This window comes from Scyliorhinus canicula, chromosome 4 (genome assembly GCF_902713615.1).
Source record: "Scyliorhinus canicula chromosome 4, sScyCan1.1, whole genome shotgun sequence".
In the NCBI taxonomy this organism is placed as follows: domain Eukaryota; kingdom Metazoa; phylum Chordata; class Chondrichthyes; order Carcharhiniformes; family Scyliorhinidae; genus Scyliorhinus; species Scyliorhinus canicula.
The window spans coordinates 207,584,296-207,598,012 of record NC_052149.1 but is presented as its reverse complement, the minus strand read 5'-3'; the positions used below and the strand labels follow the sequence as shown (position 1 = coordinate 207,598,012).

Below are 13,717 nucleotides of genomic sequence, written 5' to 3'. Positions count from 1 at the left end.
TCCCCATTAAAGCATGCATGGTTTGTTTAAACAGTGTCATCCTAAGTTCATACTGTTTTAACCACTCCTTCAAACTGATTTAAATACAAACACCTAATCGTATTTGGCGATTAAGACCGCTTCAGCTCAACTTAAAGGAGTTCCGTCATAAAATAATAAAACAAGTTTGTTTCTTCACGAACATCTGTTTTTCCCGTTTCCCCAATGAACTTGACTGTTAATTTCCCAACAATAAGTCAAAACCGAACCATTTAATTTTAAGTGGGAACTCAACTACAAGGAGTCATGGAAGTATCATGAAATGAACAGTAAGAAAAGATAAGAGAAGTTTCATTTACTGTTTAATTGGACATGTGTACCGATGTGTAGGGCAGTATTTATTGCCTATACCTAGAAGGCAGTAGTGAGCACTTCCTTGAACCGCTGCTGTCCTTATGATGTCAGTACATGCACATTGCTATCAGGGAGGGAGTTCCGGGATTTTGACCCAGCAACAGTGAAGGAACAGCAATATATTTGTTCCAGGATTTCGATCCAGCAACAGTGAAGGGATGGCAATATATTTCCAAGTCAGGATGATGTGTGACCTGGAGGGCAACCTGCAGGTGGTGACGTTCCCATGCATCTGCTGCCCTTGCTGTTCTGGGTGGTAGAAATCATGGGGTTGGAAGGTGCTGGCAAAGTTGCCTTGGTGTGTTGCTACAGTGCATCTTGTAGATGGTGCACTCTGCTGTCACTGTCTATTGGTGGTGGAGGGAGTGAATATTGAAGGTGGTGGTGGGGTGGCAATAAAGTTAGCTGCTTCATCTTGAATGGTGTTCCATTTCTTGAGTGTTGTTGGAGCTGCATGCATCCAGGAAAGTATTTTTAAAAAAATAATCCTTCTTGTCAAAAGTAGGCTTATATTAACACTGCAATGAAGTTACTGTGAAAAGTCCCTAGTCGCCACATTCCGGTGCCTGTTCGGGTATACGGAGGGTGAATTCAGAATGTCCAAATTACCTAACAGCACACCTTTCGGGACTTGTGGGAAGAAATTGGAGCACCCAGAGGAAACTCACGCAGACACGGGGAGAACATGCAGCCACCGCAATTGCACAGTGGCCCAAGCCGGGAATCGAACCTGGGAACCTGGTGCTGTGAAGCAACAGTAATAGCCACTGTGCTAAAATGGAGAGTATTCTATCGCATTCCCGGTTTGTGCCTATTAGATGGTTCACAGACTTTGGGAAGTCAGGAAGTGAGTTAGTCTCCACAGAATTCCCAGCCTCTGAATGCTACACTTTGTTCTATGGATACATTTACTAACATAATACAAAGATTATGTACATTCCAGGAGTTGACACCAAGAGTGGTGGTTTGTTTTTAGGAGGATTTTTTGTAGCTCCCTAGATGTAGACTGTTTGTCTTTATTGTTCCTATCATTGTGCCAACTCTGTTGTAACTCCCCTTTAATTTCCCAGCTTTTCCGTGAGTTTTATTACACTTGTCTATACAAATCAATGGTGATGACCTCGTAATCAGCAATGGAAAACTACAAGTACATTTAACATATTAGCTTTCAGAGAGGGAAAGAATATACTGAATTATAGCCATCACACTCGCACACCTCAACACTTTCAAATTCCAGTGATAGGTTATCAGCCTGAACTATGAACTCTCTTCGCCCCTCTGTAGATGTTGCCATGTCTGCTAAGCATCTGTGCCACTTTCTGTTTTCCTTTCAACATTTGCATGGATATTTCCACACTACCTTACTTCTAGAACATAAGAACATAAGAACTAGGAGCAGGAGTAGGCCATCTGGCCCCTCGAGCCTGCTCCGCCATTCAATTAGATCATGGCTGATCTTTTGTGGACTCAGCTCCACTTTCCGGCCCGAACACCATAACCCTTAATCCCTTTATTCTTCAAAAAACTATCTATCTTTACCTTAAAAACATGTAATGAAGGAGCCTCAACTGCTTCACTGGGCAAGGAATTCCATAGATTCACAACCCTTTGGGTGAAGAAGTTCCTCCTAAACTCAGTCCTAAATCTACTTCCCCTTATTTTGAGGCTATGCCCCCTAGTTCTGCTGTCACCCGCCAGTGGAAACAACCTGCCCGCATCTATCCTATCTATTCCCTTCACAATTTTAAATGTTTCTATAAGATCCCCCCTCATCCTTCTAAATTCCAACGAGTACAGTCCCAGTCTACTCAACCTCTCCTCATAATCCAACCCCTTCAGCTCTGGGATTAACCTAGTGAATCTCCTCTGCACACCCTCCAGCGCCAGTACGTCCTTTCTCAAGTAAGGAGACCAAAACTGAACACAATACTCCAGGTGTGGCCGCACTAACACCTTATACAATTGCAACATAACCTCCCCAGTCTTAAACTCCATCCCTCTAGCAATGAAGGACAAAATTCCATTTGCCTTCTTAATCACCTGTTGCACTTGTAAACCAACCTTCTGTGACTCATGCACTAGCACACCCAAGTCTCTCTGAACAGCGGCATGCTTTAATATTTTATCGTTTAAATAATAATCCCGTTTGCTGTTATTCCTACCAAAATGGATAACCTCACATTTGTCAACATTGTATTCCATCTGCCAGACCCGAGCCCATTCACTTAACCTATCCAAATCCCTCTGCAGACTTACAGTATCCTCTGCACTTTTCGCTTTACCACTCATCTTAGTGTCATCTGCAAACTTGGACACATTGCCCTTGGTCCCCAACTCCAAATCATCAATGTAAATTGTGAACAATTGTGGGCCCAACACGGATCCCTGAGGGACACCACTAGCTACTGATTGCCAACCAGAGAAACACCCATTTATCCCAACTCTTTGCTTTCTATTAATTAACCAATCCTCTATCCATGCTACTACTTTACCCTTAATGCCATGCATCTTTATCTTATGCAGCAACCTTTTGTGTGGCACCTTGTCAAAGGCTTTCTGGAAATCCAGATATACCACATCCATTGGCTCCCCGTTATCTACTGCACTGGTAATGTCCTCAAAAAATTCCACTAAATTAGTTAGGCATGACCTGCCTTTTACGAACCCATGCTGCGTCTGCCCAATGGGACAATTTCTATCCAGATGCCTCGCAATTTCTTCCTTGATGATAGATTCCAGCATCTTCCCTATTACCGAAGTTAAACTCACTGGCCTATAATTTCCTGCTTTCTGCCTACCTCCTTTTTTAAACAGTGGCGTCATGTTTGCTAATTTCCAATCCACCGGGACCACCCCAGAGTCTAGTGAATTTCGGTAAATTATCACTAGTGCATCTGCAATTTCCCTAGCCATCTCTTTTAGCACTCTGGGATGCATTCCATCAGGGCCAGGAGACTTGTCTACCTTTAGCCCCATTAGCTTGCCCATCACTCCCTCCTTAGTGATAACAATCCTCTCAAGGTCCTCACCTGTCATAGCCTCATTTCTATCAGTCGCTGGCATGTTATTTGTGTCTTCCACTGTGAAGACCGACCCAAAAAACCTGTTCAGTTCCTCAGCCATTTCCTCATTTCCCATTATTAAAACTCCCTTCTCATCCTCTAAAGGACCAATATTTACCTTAGCCACTCTTTTTTGTCTTATATATTTGTAAAAACTTTTACTGTCTGTTTTTATATTCTGAGCAAGTTTACTCTCATACTCTATCTTACTCTTCTTTATAGCTTTTTTAGTAGCTTTCTGTTGCCCTCTAAAGATTTCCCAGTCCTCTAATCTCCCAGCAATCTTTGCCACTTTATATGCTTTTTCCTTCAATTTGATTCTCTCCCTTATTTCCTTAGATATCCACGGTCGATTTTCCCTCTTTCTTCCGTCCTTCCTTTTTGTTGGTATAAACCTTTGCTGAGCACTGTGAAAAATCGCTTGGAAGGTTCTCCACTGTTCCTCAACTGTTCCACCATAAAGTCTTAGCTCCCAGTCTACCTTAGCTAGTTCTTCTCTCATCCCCTTGTAATCTCCTTTGTTTAAACACAAAACACTAGTATTTGATTTTACTTTCTCACCCTCCATCTGTATTTTAAATTCCACCATATTGTGATCGCTCCTTCCGAGAGGATCCCTAACTATGAGATCATGAATCAATCCTGTCTCATTACACAGGACAAGATCTAGGACCGCTTGTTCCCTCGTAGGTTCCATTACATACTGTTCTAGGAAACTATCGCGGATACATTCTATAAACTCCTCCTCACGGTTGCCTTGACCGACCTGGTTAAACCAATCGACATGTAGATTAAAATCCCCCATGATAACTGCTGTACCATTTCTACATGCATCAGTTATTTCTTTGTTTATTGCCTGCCCCACCATCTCGTTACTATTTGGTGGCCGATAGACTACTCCTATCAGTGACTTTTTCGCCTTATTATTCCTGATTTCCACCCAAATGGATTCAACCTTATCCTCCATAGCACCGATGTCATCCCTTACTATTGCCCGGATGTCATCCTTAAATAACAGAGCAACACCACCTCCCTTACCATCCACTCTGTCCTTCCGAATAGTTTGATACCCTCGGATATTTAACTCCCAGTCGTGACCATCCTTTAACCATGTTTCAGTAATGGCCACTAAATCATAGTCATTTACGATGATTTGTGCCACCAACTCATTTACTTTATTCCGAATACTACGCGCATTCAGGTAAAGTACACTTATGTTGGTTTTTTTACCTCTGTTTTGAATCTTAACATCTCCAGTTTTATTTCTTTTGTTATTACTGGGCCTATTCACTGTGCTCCCCTCAGTCACTGTACCTTGTACTGTCGCCCTTATGGATTTCTGACTATGTCTTCTCTGCCTTGCACTTTTCCCCTTACTTCCTTTTGTTTCTGTCCCTGTTTTACTACCTTCCAACTTCCAGCATTGGTTCCCATCTTCCTGCCACATTAGTTTAAACCCTCCCCAACAGCTCTAGAAAACACCCCCCCTAGGACATCGGTTCCAGTCCTGCCCAAGTGCAGACCGTCCGGTTTGTACTGGTCCCACCTCCCCCAGAACCGGTCCCAATGCCCCAGGAATTTGAATCCCTCCCTCTTGCACCATCTCTCGAGCCACGCATTCATCCTATCTATCCTGACATTCCTACTCTGACTAGCTCGTGGCACTGGTAGCAATCCTGAGATTACTACCTTTGAGGTCCTACTTTTTAGTTTAACTCATAACTCCCTGAATTCCGCTTGTAGGACCTCATCCCGTTTTTTACCTATATCGTTGGTGCCTATGTGCACCACGACAGCTGGCTGTTCACCCTCCCCCCCCCCCCAGAATGTCCTGCAGCCGCTCCGAGACATCCTTGACTCTTGCACCAGGGAGGCAACATACCATCCTGGAGTCTCGATTGCGTCCACAGAACCGCCTGTCTATTCCCCTTACGATCGAGTCCCCTATCACTATAGCCCTGCCATTTTTCTTCCTGCCCTGCTGTGCAGCAGAGCCAGCCACGGTGCCATGAACCTGGCTGCTGCTGCCTTCCCCTGGTGAGCCATCTCCCTCAACAGTATCCAAAGCGGTATATCTGTTTTGCAGGGAGATGACCGCAGGGGACACCTGCACTGCCTTCCTACTCTTGCTCTTTCTTTTGGTCACCCATTTTCTATCTCCCTCAGTAACCTTCACCTGCGGTGTGACCAACTCACTAAACGTGCTATCCACGACCTCCTCAGCATCGCGGATGCTCCAAAGTGAGTCCATCCGCAGCTCCAGAGCCGTCAAGCGGTCTAACAAGAGCTGCAACTGAACACACTTCTTGCACGTGAAGGAGCCAGGGACAGTGGACGTGTCCCTGAGCTCCCACATCGCACACGAGGGGCATGACACGGGTCTGGGATCTCCTGCCATGTCTTAAACCCTTGGTAAACTTAAACAACTAGAATTTCAAAATAAAAATAAATAAATTAGACAATGAAAAGAAAAAGAGAGACTACTTACCAGTCACTTACCAGGGTTAAAAAGCACCTCCTCACACTCTGCACCGAATTACCTCACTGCACCAAATTACCAAGTTTCAATCTCCCACTCTGTATGAGTCTCACTCCGGATGTGTCTCCTGGAAAAGTGCTCTGCAAGCTAATTTCTTACAGGAATTTGTTCAAAACATTTATCAGCTATTGCAAAATACTATGATGTAAAGCTACATTTTTGTCCATATCTTCTGTAATTCAGCACCAAACAGTGCCTGCTATTAGATCCTCCCTTGCCTGTTTATTCTCCATGATTTTTTGCATACAAGTTGCTGTAAGTGGAAGGTTGAATTGGTGCAATGCCTGCTACATGGTAACTGGGCCATAGTGAACAGTGTATCTCCTTAACCAATCAGATTGAAGGATCCTGAAATTATTAGAGAAAGGTGAATAAGGATGTGTAATGCAGAACGATGAATTCCGTGTCAAATTAGGCACAGAAAGGGAAATAAAGAGCATACAGAAAGCTATGATTCAGAGAAAGGGAAAGTAAAACACTCAATGCATTTGAATGGGAATGGGAGCAGAGAGATGTTATTTTTCTGTGCTGTATCTCCAACAGCAAATTTTTATTTCTGTGTTTAATCAAGTATCTGTCATCGCCTGAAGTTGCAGCGGTTTTCACCCTGAAAAATAGCTCCTCAGTTATTTTGACAGCTATTTGTGAGCCAATTATCACACAGCTTTTTTGCTTATTCATTCACAGGATGTGGGCATCGCTGGCTGGGCCAGCATTTGTTACCCATCCCTAATTGCCCATGAACTTCATAGCTTGTTAGGCCATTTAAGAGTGCAGTTAAGAGTCAACCACATTGGTGTGGATCTGGAGTTGCCAGGTAAGGACGATTCATTTCCTTCCCTATAGGGATATCAGTGAATCACGACAATCGACAATGTTTCCTTGGTCATCATTAGTCCTTTTTATTCGACTTTATTGAATTCAAATTTTGCCATCTGCCATGGTGGGATTTAAACGTTGAATTCAAACCGGGGTCCCTAGAGCATTACCTTGGATTGCTAGGCGAGTGACATAACCGTTGCCGCCTCCGCCTTCAGAGTTACAATATATTTAATAGCAAACCAAAGTACAAACAACACTGCCATCAATTTATACTGTTACCTAATTAACCCTTTCCTTCCTGTGTTTTTATATTCACCCATTATAATCCACTTCACTTTTTCCAGTCTTGTCTAACTGATTATAGCCAGAGTAATTCTACGAATTCTAAGGCTTCTATTCCCACCTCCACACCTTTCCCTTGAGAATCTCTCGGATTTATCCCTGGTCCCTTCCTCATCATGATCTGCATCATCCCCTTATCAACACATCCACAGACATGGGTCAGGTTTCACATGTACACAGATGTCACCAAGCTCTGTCACTCTCAATTTCTACGAGGTCACCCCTCAACCTCTGTTGTAACAGTGAGAACAAACCAAGTTTGTCCAATCTCTCCTCATAACTGATGCCCTCCATACCAGGCAACATCCTGGTAAACCTCTTCTGTTCCCTCTTCAAAGCCTCCACATCCTTCTGGTAGTTTGGCGACCAGAATAGAACACTATATTCCAAGTTTGGCCTAACTAAGGTTCTTTACACCTTTACACATTGGCATGACTTGCCAATTTTTATACTCACTGCCCCAGCTGATGAAGGCAAGCATGCCGTATGCCTTCTTGACTACCTTTTGCACGTGCGTTGCCACTCGTGGTCCTGTACACCCAGATCCTTCTGCCTGTGAATGCTCTTAAGGGTTCTACCATTTACTGTATATTTCCCACTTGTATTAGACCTTTCAAAATCACCTCACATTTGTCAAGATTAAACTCCATCTGCCATCTCGCCACCCAAGTCTCCAAACGACCTATATCCTGCTGTATCATCTGACAGTCCTCATCACTATCCGTAATTCCATCAACCTTTGTGTCATCCGCAAACTTACTGATCGGAGCAATTACATTTTCCTCCAAATCATTTATATATATATATATATCTCTATTACAAACAGCAAATATTCCAGCACTCATCCCTGCGGAACACCACTAGCCCTCCATTCAGAAAAGCACCCACTGCTACCCTCTGTCTTCTATGATCAAGCCAGTTCTGTATCCATCCAGCTTGCCAGCTAACCTCTTATCCCATGTGATTTCTGTACCAGTATGCCATGAGGAACCTTGTCAAAGGCCTTACTAAAGTCCATGTAGACAACATCCACTGTCCTACCTTCATCAATCACCTTCGTCACTTCCTCAAAAAACTTGATCAAGTTAGTTCACAAAACCATGCTGCCTCTCACTAATACGTCCATTTGCTTCCAAATGGGAGTAAATCCTGTCTCAAAGAACCTTCTCCAATAATTTCCCTATCACTGATATCAGGCTCACCAGCCTTTCTTGGATTATCTTTCCTACCGTTCTTAAACAAAGGAACAACATTAGCTACTCTCCAGTCCTCCAAGACCTCGCCTGTAGCCAATGAGGATACAAAGATTTCTGGCAAGGCCCCAGCAATTTCCTCCTTGGCCTCCCTCAGTATCCTGGGGTAGATCCCATCAGGCCCTGGGGATTTAGCTGTCTTTTTCAATACACCCAACACCTCCTTTTTGATCTCAATATGACCCGGACTATCTACACACCCTTCCACAGACTCATCCACCAAGTCCTTCTCTTTGGTGAATACTGATGAAAAGTACTCATTCAGTATCTCACCTATTTCCTCTGGTTCCACACATAGATTCCCTCCTTGAGTGGGCCATCGCTTTCCCTGGCTACCCTCTTGCTCTTTATATATGTGTCAAAAGTCTTGGGATTTTCCCTAATCCTGTTTGCCAATGACTTTTCGTAACCCCTTTTAACCCTCGTGACTCCTTTCTTAAGTTCCTTCCTACTTTCCTTATATCCCTCACTGCCTTCATCTGTTCCCAGCCTTCTAGCCCTTACAAATGCTTCCTTTTTCATTTGTACTAGGCTCACAATATCCCTAGTTATCCAAGGTTCCTGAAATTTGCCATACATATCCTTCTTCCTCCCTTGAACGTGCCAGTCCTGAATTCCTGAAGCTGGTGGAAATGATAGGAAATGGTCTGTTGAATACGGAGGCTGTGGGGTAATAGGTGAGGACCAGGATAACTCTGCCTTAGTTCTGAAAAGGAGGGTGTGACTGAGAGCAGAATGTGGGAAATGTGACGGGCACAGTCAAGGGCCCTGACAACTGTCGTGGGTGGGTCCTCAGTTGAGGGAAAGAGAAGAGAGCTCTGAAATGCTGGTGTAAAAGGTTGCATCATTGGAAAAGATGCAACGGAGATGGAGGAATTGAATATAAAATGAAGTCGTCAGAGGGTTTACAGTTGAAAGAACTATGGTGCAAGTAGCTCTGGGAGTTGAAAGGCTTACGATGGATATTTATTGATAGCCTACCTCCAGAAATGGAGGCAGGAAAGTCAAGGAAGTGAAGGGAAGAGTTGGAAATTGAATAATATAGGCTACTTGTGAACTGGTGAAAAGTTAGAAAAAGTTAGAGATGCAAAGACACTTGAGAGTCCAGGTACAGAGATAATTGAAATGTCATGAACAGATACAGAGGATGGAATCTTCTGGTCTCACCAGCAGCAGCATGGCTGGCGGGCAAACTTAATTTAGCATGAGGCCAATAATCATTGTGATCTCAGGATGAATTATAGGAATTTTATTGTCAGTACTTTGAAGGCGGGTTAAAGATGGATTGAGCTTCCTGACTAACACTGTCAGGAAACCCAATGCATACATTATAAAAGGCCACTGGATTTAGGTTTCCCATGTTATGATTCTTTGCCAGACCAAAGGTTGTTGTTGAGATCTGGTTAGGGACCAATAATGGTTTCTTTAAATTTGATAAAGTTTGAGATCAAAGACACGTATTAAGTCAAGAAAGCCACAAGATTCCAAAAATAAATTTTAGCATGCAAGGTTAGAAAGATAAAACCATTTACAATAATTAATTTATATTCTCACATTCAGGGTAACTATGAGGTACATGTGAATTCACATGACACCTGTGCTTGGACATTTCACATTGCACAATAAATGTCAAATGCAACCAAAGCGGATTCCATGGATTTCACAATGACTCACCCAAATGTCTGTAAACTACGGCCGGGATTCTCCAACCCCATGCCGGGTTGGCGTCAGACCCGACCCCAAAGGGGAGCGGTGGCCTGGCCCGCGATCGGTGCCTGCCAATCTGCGGGTGGGCTATTTCCATGGGGGCCTATGTTCCTCCGTGCCGGGCCCCTGTAGGGCTCCGCCATATTGTCTGGGGGCCGGCGAACTCAGGAACATGCGCAAACTCGCACCGGCAGTGGGGCACATGCACGAACTCGCGCCGGCCGTGGCTTTTGGGCGCAGGAGCTGCGGAGACCACTCCGGCGCCATACTAGCCCCCTAGGAAGGGGTGGATAACTGCCAGATGAGGCCCGTTGACGCTGGAGTGGTACACGCCACTTTTCACGCTGGCGTCAGAACGTGGCCTCAGGATTGGAGAATCCCGGCCTTTGCCTTGAAATTCATTCCACCTTGGGTGGCTTCAACAACTGCCCACCTTGCAGGGTTTCAGTCTTGCCTTCGAGATTTTATTCCCCTCGGTACCTGAGTACATTCAAGCATCAATTTACATGCACAATTTCAGCTTTCTGGCCAGGCCAGACAGAACACTACTGCTCTAAAGATACCTCAGTAGCCTACATCACAATGTTGCCAATCTTTAGCTGCTTTTTTGGGTCCTCGGGGCTTGTTCTGAGCAATCTTCGATGACCAGTGCATCTCCGAGCCCATTTCACTTAAAGTCTGTTCCCTGCAGCCCTGTTTTCTAATTCGAACCAGTTTCTCTGCTCTTTTCTTTTTTCTTAACTGAATTGGAACCTGTTAATGTCTCCTGTCTTTGACGTATAACTTGGATTTTTCTTGGGACCTCTCCCTGTCCCCTCCCTTGTCCCACTGTGAGACACTTCGCGACTCTGCGAGGTCATCTGACCTGGCCTTTTGAGCTCTACTTTTCTTCAGGTAGGCGGACAGGGCCTGTCCTGGGCACAAAGAATGTGAAGATACTAAAGTACCCATATTCAGCTCACTCCCAGCCTGCACATGTGTCCTAAGGCCGAAGACTGTCAGGATTTGGAGTACCCAGCATCTCTTCCCAGCAAGCAGGTAAGTATGGCTTTCATTTGTGCCACACAAATGCCAGACAATGATCATCTCCAATAAGAGTGGGTCTAACCACATTCACTTGATATTGAATAACACAATTAACACTGAATCCCCCACCAACAATATCATGAAGATCACCGTTGACCAAAACTTAATGGACTAGCCACACATGTACATAGCTGCATGAGTAGATCAGAGATTGGGAATTCTGTGATATGCAACTCACTGCTTGGTTCTCCAAAGCACAAGCTAGGTGTATGATGGGTTATCAGTCATCAAGAAAATGCTTGCATCTGTTGTGAAGGAAATCTTCATGCACATGGAAAATCACAAAATGATCAGACAGAGTAGGGCAGCACGGTAGCATGGTGGTTAGCATAAATGCTTCACAGCTCCAGGGTCCCAGGTTCGATTCCCGGCTGGGTCACTGTCTGTGTGGAGTCTGCACGTCCTCCCCCTGTGTGCATGGGTTTCCTCCGGGTGCTCCGGTTTCCTCCCACAGTCCAAAGATGTGCGGGTTAGGTGGATTGGCCATGCTAAATTGCCCGTAGTGTCTTAAAAAGTAAGGTTAATGGGGGGGGGGGGGGTTATTGGGTTACGGGTATATGCTGAATGCCAACGAATGAACGGGCATTGTGCGAAAATCACCAGGCAGGAATGTTCCCTTCCAGTCGGGGAACACTTCAGCAGTCATGGGGATTCAGCCTCTAATCTTCGGGTAAGTGTTCTCCAAGGCGGTCTTCAGGACACGCGACAACGCAGAATTGCCGAGCAAAAACTTATAGCTGACTTCCGCACGCATGAGTGCGGCCTCAACCGGGATCTTGGATTCATGTCGCATTACATTCACCCTCCTCCATCTGGCCTGGACTTGCAAAATCCTACCAACTGTCCTGGCTTGAGACAATTCACACCTCTTTAACCTGGGATTACCCCCTATCTCTGGATCTGTAATGATTTGATTACCCGCAAATGCTCGCATTCCAAGCATTGTCTGGCATCTCTGACTTTGTCTATATAAATGTTTCTGGAACATACCTCTCCATTCACCTGAGGAAGGAGCAGTGCTCCAAAAGCTCGTGTTTGAAACCAACCTGTTGGACTTTAACCTGGTGTTGTAAAACTTCTTACTGTTCAAATCTGAGAGTATTGTCTGGAAGGATGGCCAGAATATGTCCCCAGTAATCTGATACTACACCAGTCCTTTGAATGGTGTAAGCATCTCATTTTCATTGATGGCTTAGTCTTCAATGAGAAAATAATCATACTGAGGGCATTTCAGCTTGATATTCATCGAAAATGTTACCAAGGTTATCTAGGTACTGTAAAGTATGCGAGGACACAACAATCAGTCCGGTAACCAGACATTACCCGCTCTGTACAAGAAATGATTCCTAACTGTCTTACTAGTGCTGTAAATTGTCAAGAACAAAAAGAGTTATTATTAGTTTCTAGCAGAGAACGTGGAAATGTACTCATTTTAATTTAAGTGGAAAACCTTCCCTATTGTCTGCTGCTCATGGTAGATTGGAGTAAGCTGCTTGCATTGTATCACAGCAGAAACAAGTCATTCGATCCCTCAACAGAATTTATTAAATACACAGCATTCCAGACATTTTAGTGGCCGACAATCGGCTGCAATTTGCAAATGAGCTATTTCAAAATTTTGCACACGAATACGCTTTGTTCATCAAAACAGTTTGCCTCACATCCTCAAGCAAATGGAAAAGCTGAGAGATGTACATGACATATTAATTTGATTTATTAAAGAAAACAAAGACCTAAATCTAGATCTTTTGAGTTATCGAATCTCACCATCAGAGTGAAGGAAGAAGATTGAGAACACAGTGTCCATCCCTGACACAAAAAGTCAAATCCAGCTTCACCACAAATGAACACAAGAGGGTAAAATAGACGACAAACAATGAAACAATCACGCCTGAGACCAATAGAGGAAAGTTGGAATCATTGGAAAATGTTACAATATTACAAAGAACAAAGAAAAGTACAACGCAGGAACAGGCCCTTCGGCCCTCCAAGCCTGTGCCGACCATGCTGCCCATCAAACTAAAATCTTCTACACTTCTGGGGTCCGTATCCCTCTATTCCCATTCTATTCATGTATTTGTCAAGATGCCCCTTAAACGTCACTATCGTCCCTGCTTCCACCACCTCCTCCGGTAGCGAGTTCCAGGCACCCACAACCCTCTGTGTAAAAAAACTTGCCTCGTACATCTCCTCTGAATCTTGCCCCTCGCACCTTAAACCTATACCCCCTAGTAATTGACCCCTCTACCCTTGGAAAAAGACTCTGACTATCCACTCTGTCTATGTCCCTCATAATTTTGTACACCTCTATCAGGTCGCCCCTCAACCTCCGTTGTTCCAGTGAGAACAAACCGAGTTTATTCAAGCTCACCTCATAGCTAATGCCCTCCATGCAGGCAACATCCTGGTAAATCTCTCTGCACCCTCTCGAAAGCCTCCACATCCTTCTGGTAGTGTGGCGACCAGAATTGAACACTATGCTCCAAGTGTATGCCCAACTAGCATACAGCTGC

At 44.3% G+C, this 13,717-nt stretch overlaps 1 protein-coding gene across 3 annotated transcripts in view; it reads left to right on the top strand.

The window, feature by feature from the left end:
• Nucleotides 1–13,717, top strand: part of LOC119965339 (solute carrier family 22 member 5-like) — a 216,447-nt gene that overhangs the window by 163,820 nt on the left and 38,910 nt on the right. The window lies entirely within an intron of this gene.